Source organism: Alosa alosa, chromosome 2, assembly GCF_017589495.1.
Source record: "Alosa alosa isolate M-15738 ecotype Scorff River chromosome 2, AALO_Geno_1.1, whole genome shotgun sequence".
Classification (NCBI taxonomy): domain Eukaryota; kingdom Metazoa; phylum Chordata; class Actinopteri; order Clupeiformes; family Clupeidae; genus Alosa; species Alosa alosa.
In genome coordinates this window covers 36,112,517-36,126,878 of record NC_063190.1, presented here as the reverse complement: position 1 = coordinate 36,126,878, position 14,362 = coordinate 36,112,517, and positions in this window count along the sequence as shown.

Genomic DNA, 14,362 nt, shown 5'->3' with positions numbered 1-14,362 from the left:
ATTTTATTGTAGCAGTTTAAAATTGACTTGCCAAAATACATTAATATAAATATATTTACATTAATATTAATGTATCGGTGTATGTCTGGCTATTAGCTTTACTGCTTGCTTGAGTAGTTTTGGTTAATCCAACGTTTATTCAATGCCCATTTATTCATCTCCCGCTCTAAAAAAGTAAAAATTACACGGCTGCTCTGAAATATTTGGTCAGCATATTGTACCATTCATTATATAGTAAGTCATGGAAATAAATTTTTTTGTCATGGAAAGTCAGGGAAAAGTCATGAAATTATACATTTGACTTAGAGTGGGTACCCTGTAGCTCTGATTTGGCCCTCATTTATCCCTGACTAGCGCTGGCCCAGCCTCATTTGGCCCTTCATTTAGCTCTGACTAGCGCTGAGCTAGCTCTGATGGGCTCTCATTTAGCCCTGACTAGCGCTGGGCTAGCTCTGATTTGGCTCCAGTGATGCCAGTAACGCGTTAGTCTATTTTAACCACTTTTTTCGGTAACGAGTAATCTAACGCGCTACTATTTACAAACCAGTAATCAGATTAAAGTTACTTATCTAAATCACTGTGCGTTACTATTTTTGTCATTTTCCTTAGTAAAAAGATATATTCTTTGCTTTCTTCTCGTCTCGGGGATTAACATCATGTAGGCTATGCCAACCTTTTCAGCATGAGGACAACTCGCGTGTAAAACCACGCAGCGACACAAACGTAAACAACAATGGAGGGAGGAGAGAGATGCATGTTTTATCCATAGGCCTACAGTCATTATTTTGAGTTTGTCAGCTAAACATGACAACATTAAGGTACGTTGTACATTCTGTGCTGGCGACAAAGTCTAGCTAGACATCCCAAGTCTCCCGAAGTTTTGGGAGTCTCCCACATATTGATATCCTGACGCCCGCAAATTACATAAAATCTCCCGGAACCTAGAGCGAACAAGAGCACGCAAGCCAGACCGGACTTCAAATTGCATGTGCATCTAAGTTTAATGCGCACATAACGGAGAGGGAGAGAGAGAGGAGTGGTGCGTGTGTGCCTGCAAGCGCATCCAAGACAGAGAGCATCCTGGTCTGTTTTGCTAAATCAACCAATCAGTTTTCAGTGATATCTCTTTTCTCCCGAACTTAATTAATCATTTCAGTTAGTGTATCTAGGAACAGGAGCGTCATGGCAGAGTCAGTGCCCCTCAAAAAGGAAAAATGTAAAGCCCATTTCACATCAGACTACACAAAAGTGTACCCAATTGTCTCATAAGAGTAAAACATAATGATAGTATTGCACACTGCACTGTTTGTAACAGTGACTTTAGCATTGCTCACGGCGGGTTAAATGATTGCAAAAGGTTGTTGGCGTCTTGTTTGTGCGATACACTACAGACTCTGTATATTTAACAATTATTTATCAAACACTACATTATAAATAAATAACCAGCTTCTCAAAATAACAGTTAACAAAGAACAAAGTAACAACACCAAACAAACTATACAACAGTATACAAATATTTCAAAATATTTGTGTAATTTGTGCAATTTTAACAAAGACTATTACAAACTATAGAACAAGTGCAAAAGAAAGTGCAAAACAACAAAATGTGCAAATGTGATCAGTCACTACTTATGGCAGAGCTGACAACTAGCATGTTTACAAGCCATCCTCCTTGGCTTTAAAAAGATCATTTCAAGGGCCCTTTGGTAATTGCACTGTTTTACTATTGGACCATTAATGCTTATCTTCATGCAGGCTGTCAGACTGTTGACCTGCAGCCTGTTCTGCAAGTCTGTCCTGATCTATACACCGAGAGTGAATGAAGTTTAGATCATTTTATAGTTTTGTGTAATATGGATGGAATTTGAGCATGGAGGTATTATATATAACTGGAGAGAGTGACAAGTCCCGCCCTCCATACAAATAAATGGTGGAGGCTAGGCTAGTAAATCCGCCAATTCATAGTCAACGCCATCTTGAACACTGGGGTTCGATCCAGCCAGTAAAAGCTCTGACCATGCCAAGTTACAAAGCTGGAAATGGCGCATGGACCAACGTAGATTTTTATTGGATATTCTGTAAAAAGAGAGTCGTCCTCCAGTAAGAGGGTGGCAATAATGCACATAAAGTCCTTGCCTCAGAACAAGAAGAAGAAAAAGTTGCTCGGGAACGCGCATGGAGTCCGAGTGGAGTCGCACCGAAGCGCAACTTAATTTCATTGGATAACACAGCGGCTCTAACTAAGAGCGGTCTGCCTGCTGTCCTGCTGCAAATATGCATTCGAACATTACGTGAAATATCCGTAGTCGAACTATAAATAAACTATTCGGTTTTTAGTGCCAAATGTAGCGCATTTTTACAGTCTGATTAGTTTGTTTTTTATTTTATTGTTTGCTATCTCATAGCGGGTGCTCTAAACATATTCTAGCGTTGGCCCATGACCAAATCAAGCCAATAATAGCCAGTAGCCACAATAATGACTGGAGCCAGAGCCCTCAATAGCCACCCTGTTTTGAATATAATATTGAAGATATTCAATATTATTGAAGATAGTATTGAAGATAACGCACAGAACGGTCAGCCTGAGCGGACAGTTTATGTCCCCAACTCGTCTAAAATGTGGTGTCTTTACTTTGAGTTGTACACCGCAGATGGTAAAGTAACGGTTAAAGAGAATGTTGTCTGCGGACTCAGCAAAAAAACAGTTTACTTGCGCATCCACGACATCCAATCTTCGCGCTCACCTGTGGAGTTACCATCCAAATGAGGCAGCAGAGTCAGAGGCACAGTAGACGGCCAGAGCATCGCCAGGCGTCCAACATCGTATGATTGCATACTTTCCGTAAATCCTAAATTATTTCCAGGGTCTGCTATTTACTTAGGCTGCAAAGCACAGGTATTTATTTGAGGTAGGCTTATTTGAGGCAGACCTTTATTTCTTACATTGTACGTTATTGTGAGACATGCGTTTTGTTTGGAGCGGCATACCAGGCTATCAAACGCAGACGATTTTCGGTTTTAGTATGGGATTTAATTTACTTTTTGACTTTTTATATAGTTAAATGTTGAGACTGATGGGCATTTAAATCTAGAGGGTATTTGATGATTACTGTAAAGTTTCGTGTAGTTGAAAAAGTGTTGGAATTTCCAGCTGTTTATTCTTGAGACAAGGCCTTTCCTTCATTCATTGAACGTGGCGCTGTGCTCTAATGGAAACCTTATTGCATAGCTTAAGTAGCCTAAATTGAGTTTTTTTTTTAATTATGCATGGTTTACTTTTTTATTAAATTCAGTAGGCTGGAATGCCTCGTGGCAATAATTGTGTTTAAATGTAGTAGCCTAGTGCTTCAGCCTCTGGCAAGCTCCAAAGGGGCGGCTATAGGTTGAGAGCAACGTGTTGGAGACCCATGGTGTAGCGAGACAAGGTCTTTATGCCGCTGTTGTGTAATTTTTTTGTTTTTAAATCATGTTTAGGCTATGTTTGTTCGGGACAAACAACAACGAAACAAGATCAATACAATTTTCTTTATTTGTTTATTTGTCATATGATGGATAAACAACCATAATATGCACGTCTTCTCATAGGATCCTCAAGAAATACGCACTGAATAACGTTTGGCTGTAGCCGCTGGATAGGTACCGCCCACCAACATGTAACGCCGCATGAGAGCTCGTGCTCAACACGGATTTTCGTGCATGGAGCTGGTTCCAAATGCTCCATGCAGCGCCATATTTGAAAATGGCGTATGCTAACATGCCGAAGCTAATCTGCACGCTCTTGACCCCCTGAATTTGAGCGCGGAGCGCTTTTTAATTTAGAGGTCGGAGTAGCCGCTCTGTTCCGCTCCCATACCGCTCACACCACGAGTCTGAGGCATGCCCACTAATAAAACCAAGACCGTTAAAGTTCAAAGATATTGGCCATATAGCGTAAGTTCGGTTGATGGGGATGGAGTTAGCTAAATAATTTAGAAAGCATACGCTGAGGCATCGGATGGTCCTGGGCGGGCCTAGGCCCGTCTTTATTGTCAGTCTTGGCGTCCGATTAGGCCAAGCAAGTCAACACTGTGCTGAGATCAGGTGTCTGTTTACTCGGCCGCTTCTCAGGTCAAATTCGTGTCAGGTCAATTTAGCTCCCTGGTCCCAAAGAACTGAGAGAAACGGCAATATATTTCACTCAGAACATTTATTTTAAAAGACTGCAACACTGATAGTGCAACAACAAACAAGCTTGGCAACATTAACTAAAGGGATCAGTCGGGATTAATTGCCAAAAGAACGAAAATGACAAATCACGCAGTCGGTTAATATTTTAAACTTGCGCCAAACGGATGAACCCAGCATCGGTGCGTCGCATAAATTAAAACACAAATTGAAGCAACAACTTGATCATTTGGACAACCCTACCACTAAACCTTTCCATATGCCTGCAATGTTTATGACATAAAAAGTGGAATATGAACGCATTTCATCACACCTTTTGTTCGCGATTTGACTGATTCTTGAGAACGAGGAGCGATATATTTTGCCCCGCTCAACTCTGCTCACTAGCTCTGATTCGGAGGCATATCACATATGTAAAGATTATAAAATCTGATTATTTTTCGATTCAGTAGGCCTACACGTTTCTTCTTATTTTTTAATGCGTTCTGCGGAGAAGGGACATTGGCGTTGGTCACGGTTTGGAATGAAAGGGAGAAAACAGGACAAAGTAACACAGGTTTTTTTTTTTTTGACGACGTAGTTAAGGCGGCAGGCTTGTTTTGCCAAGGCGGCCGCCTTGATTGCAAAGTGCTGCGGGAAACCCTGCTCAGTAATCAGTAATCAGATTACTTATTCAAGGTAACTGTGGCAACACTGTTTGGCTCTCATTTAGCCCTGACTAGCGCTGGGCTAGCTCTGATTTGGCCCTTCATTTATCCTTGACTAGCGCTGGGCTAGCCTCATTTGGCCCTTCATTTAGCCTTGACTAGCGCTGGGCTAGCTCTAATTTGACCCTGTTCTCTTACAGACTCCAGTGCATTTGTGCTGCTCCTCTTCCTGTCCCCTCTGCTCCCGTTGTGTGAGTGTGGAGTGTGTATTTAGTCTTAAATTTGGGATTTTGCGTGTGTGTGTTTGTCACATGGTGGTGGAACTGGCAAAGCCTTGACTTCTGCTATTGCAGAAGCAAAAATCTGTTTACTGGCAACAGCAACTAATCTGAAGGTTTGAGATACAATGAGGATAATCTCTCTGCCCCCCCCTCTCTCTCACTATGCCTCCATCTCTCTTTCTCTTCCCTCCATCTCTTTCATCCGTCCATCTCTCTTTCTCTTGCCTCCATCTCTCTCATCCCATCTCTATCTCCATCTCTCATTTCACCAAATATCTTCTTTTCCATCTATCTAAAATTCCATCTCCTCTCATTCCATCCATTTCTATATATCTCTTTCCATCATATATATCTTGAGAACTGGTTTGATGCTGTGTTGGTTTGTTTTTCTCTCTCGGTGCTCATAATGTGGCGCGGGTGTCGGCATATGTGCCATGCTGTTTCCTCCGGATACAAATGAGTGTGCTGTCCCCTCTGGACTCTCTCTCATTTCATCTTGTCTTTCCTCTCCTCTGATTCAATCTTATCATATATCCTTTCCTCCTTTCATTTTATCCTCCTATAAATCTCTTTATCTTTCTCATATCTCTCATCTCCTCGCCATATCTTCTCCTTCTCCTTATCTCCTTCTCTCTCTTATCCTCTCTCCTCCTCACTCTCCTCCTCTCTCTCTCTCTCATCTCATCTCATCTCATCTAAATCCTCTCCCTCCTCTCCTCTCCTCTTCTCCCATCTCCTCTCCTCTCATCTCCTCTCCTCTCCTCTCCTCTCATCTCCTGGGCTATGTCAGCTGGTGAAGGAGAAGTGGTGGGAGTCTGGGTTCTAAATGTAATGTTCGACTGCAGCAACAGTGTGTGTTTGTGTGTGTGTGTGTGTGTGTGTTGCCAGAATAAGGTAATGTTCGACTGCAGCTGTTCACAAATAAATAGACTTTTGGACATTGAAGGCAGCATAAAAGATTCCTTCAAAATTCAGAAAAACGAAGGTGTCTTAGGAGGCAGCATTTCATAGAAATATTTGATGCAGATATGCCTCGATGCCTCGCTGCCACTGAATGCTATCTTAGAAGGCAGCATTTCTTCCGTTTCAGACACAGCCGAAGTGTTTCCAGTCAGGAATGTGTGACCACAGCACTGCGTTTGCTATGTGGTACATATGAGATGGAAAAAGTGTGTGTGTGTGTGTGTATTTGTGCACCTCTGTCTTTGTGAGCATGTGTGTATTTGTACCTGTGTGTGTGTCTCCTTGTGTGTCTGAAATCAGTGCATCTCTGGATCATTCCTTTCCCATTATGGTTAGCCACCAGTGACCCAACAGAACCTGAATCAGAAGCCATCAGGATCCAGATGGGGAATTGCAGCAATTTAGCGAGGGGCAATTTAAAGGGAAACTTGGCAGGATTTCCCCCTCTGCCGGTTAGCATAAGTTTGGCAGAACTATGTGAATGTTACAAAGTAAGAAACACGATTTAAAAGCTAGTTTCTTGTTTCTCACTTCTCTTTCCGGGACGGTAGTCTCGATGTTGCAAGGTTGGTTTTCCGCCTGGGGACGCTAGGGGCAGCGGGGAAAGTTACCATTTTCACCGGAACAGGTCATTTAACCATCCAAATGATTTCTAAACGGGTTCATTACGTTGAAATAGTTGCCAAGTTCCCCTGTGTGTGTGTACGTGCACATGTGTTCATCTCCTGGCTGTGCTCATGCCTCCCAGCCTCTCTCCTGAGTGAGCTTCAGGCTGCAGACTAATTATTCACATGATGTTGATGATGTTTTAATTTCTCTGCACAACTCTCCTACTCTTCCTCAATCTCCCATTAGTACACCTTTCTCCCTGCCTTTCTCTCTTCTCTCTCTCTCTCTCTCTCTCTCGCGCTATCTCTCTCTCTCGCTCCTTCTAATGATCTTTTCTTTTCTCTTTGTTTTACTATATCCCCCTCTATCTACTTCTCTCCCTCTTTGTCCTCAGGAGCTCAGGTGTATCTTTTTCTCTCTCTCTCTCTTTCTCTCTCTCTCTCTTGCTCTCATAATAGTTCTTCCTGTTTGTGCTAGAAAGTGAAGATGCATGTTTCAAGCAAACCTTATTTTTCTTTCATGTTTGTTTCTTGGCCATGGATAATGAGTTTTGTTTTTCATCTGTTGTTGTGTGGATACATTTGCTAATTAATTCTAAAGTAAATTATTCAACAGCATTAATAAAATATTGTTTTCCTTATTGTTTTGGGGAGATGGCGGTGGCATTATAGTGTGTGTCTGTGTGTGTGTGTGTGTGTGTGTGTGTGTCTCCTTGTGTGTCTGAAATCAGTGCATCTCTGGATCATTCCTTTCCCATTATGATTTAGCCACCAGTGACCCAACAGAACCTGAATCAGAAGCCATCAGGATCCAGATGGGGAATTGCAGCAATTTAGCGAGGGGCAATTTAAGGAAACTTGGCAGGATTTCCCCTCTGCGGTTAGCATAAGTTTGGCAGAACTATGTGTGGATGTTACAAAGGTAAGAAACCTGATTTAAAGCGAGTTTTCTTGTTTCTCACTTCTCTCTTTCGGGACGGTAGTCTCAATGTTGCAAGGTTGGTTTTCCCGCCTGGGACGCTAGGGGGGCGGGGAAAGTCACCATTTTCACGGAACAGGTCATTTAACCATCCAAATGATTTCTAAACGGGTTCATTTACGTTGAAATAGTTGCCAAGTTCCCCTGTGTGTGTGTACGTGCACATGTGTTCATCTCCTGGCTGTGCTCATGCCTCCCAGCCTCTCTCCTGGTGAGCTTCAGGCTGCAGACTAATTATTCACATGATGTTGATGTTTTTTTTTCTCTGCACAACTCTCCTACTTTTCCTCAATCTCCCATTAGTACACCTTTCTCCTGCCTTTCTCTATTCTCTCCTCTATCTATCTCTCTATATATATATATATATATATGCCATTTTATCTTTCTCAAACCCTTTCTAATGATCTTTCTTTTCTCTTTGTTTTGCTATATCCCCCTCTGTCTACTTCTCTCCCTTTGTCCCTCAGGAGCTCAGGTGTATCTTTCTCTCTCTCTTTCTCTCTCTGTCTTTCTCTTTTTCTCTTGCTCATATATATCTCTCTCTTTCTATCTCTCTTTCTCTCTCTCTCTTGCTCTCATAATAGTTCTTCCTGTTTGTGCTAGAAAGTGAAGATGCATGTTTTCAAGCAAACCTTATTTTTCTTTTCATGTTTGTTTCTTGGCCATGGATAATGAGTTTGTTTTCATCTGTTGTTGTGTGGATACATTTGCTAATTAATTCTAAAGTAAATTATTCAACAGCATTAATAAAATATTGTTTTCCTTATTGTTTTGGGAGATGGCGGTGGCATTATAGTGTTGTGTGTGTGTGTGTGTGTGTGTGTGTGTGTGTGTGTGTCTCTGTGTGTGTGTGAGTGTGTGTGTGTGCTTGTGTGCATGTGCTAGTGTGCGTTTGAGAAAATGACTATACTGTCTGGAACGCCACCCATCTTGCTGGTTACTGAGGCAAACAGAATCAGAATGAAACAGAAACCGAGCCAAAGTGACCTCTGACCTGGTGCACATTCGGATCAAAGTGACCTCTGACCTGGTGCACATTCGGATCAAACTGACCTCTGAGCTGGTGCATATTCCGATCAAACTGACCTCTGAGCAAACATCTCCCCAATTCCCAGAGTAGCGCACACAGGGCTCCAGCTCAGATGAATGAGACCCCAGTCCTGCCGGACATTAATAACATGTGCTGATACTCCCGCTAACCTTACAGAGTGTATGACATCCAGCAGGACATTAATAAATGTGCTGATACTTCTCAGTGCCTCTCCAGTCACCAGAGGGTCTATTCCCATGCTGGTCACGCTGGTCACTAGAGGGTCTATTTCCACGGAGGGTCTATTCCCACGCTGGTCACCAGAGGGTCTATTCCCACGCTGGTCACTAGAGGGTCTATTCCCACGCTGGTCACTAGAGGGTCTATTCCCACGCTGGTCACTAGAGGGTCACGCTGGTCACTAGAGGGTCTATTCCCACGATGCACTGCTCATTAGGATTGGTAGTGGTGCAGTGTGCACCCGGTGAGAGCCACAGTGTGTGTGTGTGTGTGTGTGAATGTGATCAAACCGGGCGGACAGGATGGTTCTCCCGGGGGGCCAAACAGCACATTGAGGCAGCAAGGCAGTGAGGCATCTTAATGGCCACCGCTCTTCCGATAGCATCAGCACTCGCGTTAAAAGGGAAAACCACCTCGGCTGCCTTTAGCCTTGTGCTGAACATCTCGGGCTTTTCTCTGCCAGGGCCTGCCTCTGCTAATGCTGCAGTGCCCCCCCACACACACACACACACACACTAATGAGCGTTGGCTAATAAAACTGAATCCGTGCAGTGGGCAGGAAGCATCCACGCTGTAAGATATGGTTCCTCAGCCATGGTAGCTGAAATGTGTGTGTGTGTGTGTGTGTTTGTGTCTGTGTGTGTGTGCGTGTGTGTGCGTGTGTGTGTGTGGTCTTCTTGATGTTTATCTGTCTGTCTTTTCTTCATGTCGATCTGCCTTCATGTCTTTTTGTCTGACTGTTTGTCTGTCTGTGATGGTTACCATGGCGGCTGTCCAAGGTGCTGATATTGTTGATTTTTTGTGTGTGTGTGTGTGTGTGTGTGTGTGTGTGTGTCCTCATTCAGGGGGATTCACTTCATGTTCTCTTTATGTTATTGTGGTATCTCTACAAGGTGCTGATCTAACATACACACACACACACACGCGTGACCTTGTTTCTGTTGATCTCAGCTCAACTCAGCTCAAATCATATGCTATATAGCCATGCTCATTTGCAGGAAGATTAGTTAATCTCAGCTCAACTCAGCTCAAATCATATGCTATATTGCCATGCTCATTTGCAGGAAGATTAGTTAATCTCAGCTCAACTCAGCTCAAATCATATGCTTTATATTGCCATGCTCATTTGCAGGAAGATGAGCGCTACTTAGAATATATAGTATTCAGAAAATACAGAGTTCTGAAATATGTCGGGGTTCAGTGGTTCGATGGCCTCCATGGATCTCCCTTGAGTCCGTCGGTCTCAACAGTCTGTGGGACTGTTAAGTGCAGTGTGTGTGTGTGTGTGTGTGTCCGTCCGTGGGGCTGAAATAGCACACACACACCCCAGGGTTGTGCACAATTCGAATTGCAATTCTGCTTCCTGTTTGCTACCTCAATTGAAATGCAAGTGAAATTCAAGAATTGAATTGGAATTTAAGAGCTAGTTTCAATTCAATTCTGGAATTTTGCACAAGCCTGACACACACACACACACACACACACACACACACACACACACGCCATGTCATGCTGCCCTGCATACCTCTGCACTACCGTGAAAACACTGGGAGGGGGAATGAATAAGTCTCTCTCACCTCTGCACTACACACACACATACACACCCACACCCACACACACACACACACGTATACACACACACCACGTAAACACACACACACACACACACACTCTGTCTCTCTCCGGTTATCTCATTTAGAGTCTCTCTTTCCATCTGCGTCTCTGTCCGTGGTGCTGAAGCCACACAGTGTGTGTGTGGGGTGTGTGTGTGTGTGTGTGGGTGTGTATGTGATGTGCGTGTGTGTGTGTGTGGGTGTGTATGTGATGTGCGTGTGTGTATACGTGTGTGTGTGTGTGCGTGTTCTCTATCCGTGGTGCTGAAACGGGGAGTGAGAACAGGAGTGGTCTAACTGGTGTCTGGGAGAGATTGCATAACGGCTGCTGATAAAGAATTTATTCACCAGTGCCTCATTGTTTTTGTTTTGTTGTGTGTGTGTGTGTGTGTATGAGAGAGTGAGTATGAGTGTGGGCTGGTGTAAGGCATGAATACTCGGTGTTTTCAAGTGTGAGCATCTTGTGGTGCCTGAACATGGAATGCTGTCAGGTTTGATGACGAAGCCCCAGTTTCCCTCCTGTTTGATCCATGCTCTGCAGAGTTGTGCTGTGCCGAGCCGTGCCGCGTGGCTCTGTGTCCTCTCCTCCTCTCTGCTCGGTCTTCCCTCTGACTGGTAGGGGTGGGCGATATATATATCGTTTGCGATAATATCGTGATTGCTGTTTTAACGATGTGCAAATTTACATTATCGAGTATTTAAATTACTTAGAGGGAAAACACTCAAAATCATGCATTGAACCCCCATACATTCACTAAATCCAGGAGGTGTATGCGAGAGAAGCCCTTGGCTGCAGCAGAGCAAGTCACGTGATTGCTAGTGGTCCACGTTGTCACACGCACGCCTAATGTTTATTTTGTGTTGCTACTTCTTTCAAGTGGCATTGATGAGTTAAAGTCACGGTAGGCCTATTATATGTAAACATTAGGCTAGCCTGGGAGTATTTTAATAGTCAGTTGTAAACAAAAGAAATCTTCTTATGTTGCCCTTTGTAAAATGGACTGAAGTTAAAGCTTCTAAATATCAACTTTTATCGAATATGCTAAACGTTAGCATCTCTATGGGATTTCTCATATACATTAGCCATAAGCTAATGCATTAGTTTCTATTCTGTAAGATCTGCTTCGTTTTGCAGTGAAACCTAAGTAAAGGTTTGAAAGGGACATTAGCTTCAGACTTTCTCAGGCCTATCTATCCTCTGTAATGTAGCTGCCTAGACCATGTCATTGCCACACACACAAGTGGGGGCAGAATTGGAAATGTGTCATAGAGTGACAATGCATTGGTTTGGTAAGTCACAGGTTAGGTTATTGGTTATTATTGTAATGATACTATTCATAATGAGCTGTAAAGTAACTCTGACTTTAAAAAAAAATGTTTTAAAGGATATCGACTAATTATCGTTATCGTCAAAATCACAAAAAATATCGAGATATTATTTTTTGTCCATATCGCCCACCCCTACTGACTGGTCTCCCGGAGGGAGTTTTTCTCTGAGAGGGAATCTTGCACGTCTGAGAGGGGAAGACAGCAGCTGGCTCTGGCGTGAGTCTGGCCCTGATGCGGCAGACCAGAGGTCCGTCTGGAGGAGAAGTTAACAGAGCTACCAGAGATAGAGGAGGGGGGGAATAAGGGGAGCAGAGATGGAGAGATAGAGGTATGAGAACAGACAGATCTAGAGTGAGATGGGGAGATAGAGGTATGAGAACGGACAGATCTAGAGAGTGAGATGGGGAGATAGAGGTATGAGAACAGACAGATCTAGAGAGTGAGATGGGGAGATAGAGGTCTGAGAACAGACAGATCTAGAGAGTGAGATGGGAGATGAGGTATGAGAATGGACAGATCTAGAGGTGAGATGGGGAGAGAGGTATGAGGACAGATCTAGAGAGTGAGATGGGGAGATAGAGGTATGAGAACAGACAGATCTAGAGAGTGAGATGGGGAGATAGAGGTATGAGAACAGACAGATCTAGAGAGTGAGATGGGGAGATAGAGGTATGAGAACAGACAGATCTAGAGAGTGAGATGGGGAGATAGAGGAATGAGAACGGACAGATCTAGAGAGTGAGATGGGGAGATAGAGGTATGAGAACGGACAGATCTAGAGAGTGAGATGGGGAGATAGAGGTATGAGAACAGACAGATCTAGAGAGTTTTGACAGAGACTGATGAATGGTGAGAGCCAGAGAGAGATTGAGGTGTAGAGACAGAAGAGACAGAAGAGACTAACGTGTGTGATTCCCCACTGAAGCCTGACCACGAGAGAGGGCTCAGTCAGGGCAGTAACGATGCCAAGGACCAATGAGAGGGGCTCAGTCAGGGCAGTACGATGCCAAGGACCAATGAGAGGGGCTCAGTCAGGGCAGTAACGATGCCAAGGACCAATGAGAGGGCTCAGTCAGGGCAGTAACGATGCCAAGGACCAATGAGAGGGCTCAGTCAGGGCAGTAACGATGCCAAGGACCAATGAGAGGGCTCAGTCAGGGCAGTAACGATGCCAAGGACCAATGAGAGGGGTCCATCAGGGCAACGATGTCATGGACCAATGAGAGGGGTCCGTCAAAGGGCGCAGCTCTGTTGTTCATCGTGGCATTAGGGCTGCAGCAATCCATTCTTTTTGGAATCGAGTATTCTATTGATTATTTTATTGATTAATCGAGTAATCCGATAAAAAATAATTTTGCCTGATTAAGTGCAATTTATTAATATGCACAACAAAAGGTCATGCTGTAAACTTTTATGTAGATGAGTGCATCTGCAGCATTTACCATTACTACCAAATAACCTAAAATTATGTCTGGGATAGGCCTGATCAGCTAACATCATTGTGCCGGCTACGCTTGGTGAGCTGGTGGTGGATGCTTTTGGCTCAGATGTTGAATCTTCGTTGACGTGCTGTTGTGGTAAGCCAGTTCTGCTTTGCAGTGGAAACTTTGGACATTCTCTGCCTTATACGGACGGTTTCTTGGCTCTCCGTCACTGCGCCAACCTAATTCTGAACGTAGTGTGTGTCAGTAATAACAGTCCGTGTGAAACAATGAACCCTGAGCGAAGCAGGCCACACACACACACACACACATGCTCACCCACTTACACACACTCACACACACACAGGTTTTTGCTCTTAAAGCTGAAGAGTGTGAATGAAGCTTCAGGTCTCAGGGGGTCGGACTGCCGCACTGACAGCAGAGCATTTAAAGTGCTTCTCTCTTTCCATTCCTCTCTCTCTCCATCTCTCTCTCCATCCCTCTCCATCCCCTCTCCACCCATCCCCTCTCCATCCCTCTCTCCACCCCTCTCCATCTCTCCATCCATCCCTCCATCCCCTCTCTCCATCTCTCCATCCCTCTCTCCACCCCTCTCTCCATCTCTCTCCATCCCTCTCTCCATCCCTCTCTTACCACCACTCCTCTGCTCTGCCCGTCACCATCCTTCTCTATTAATCTCCTTTTCCACATTTCTCTATCCCTCTCTCATTCCATGTCTCGTTTTCTTTTTCATTTCCCTCTCTCTCTCTCTCTCTCTCTCTCTCTCTCCCTTTGTCCATAATATAAATGTGTGAGTGTTCTCTCTCTCCTGTCTGTCCATAATATAAATGTGTGAGTGTTCTCCTCTCCCTCCTCCTTTCTCTTTCTCTCTCTCCTCTCTCTCCCCTGTTCTCCTTTCCCTCTTTCTCCTGTCTCCCCCCTCTCCTTTCCTTTCTCTTTCTCCTGTCTCCCTCCCCTCTTCCTTTCTTTCTCCTGCTCTCTCCCCTCTCTCCCTTTCTCTCTCTCCCCTGCTCTCTCCCCCCTCTCTCCCTTTCTCTTTCTCCCCTGCTCTCTCCCCTCTCTCTTT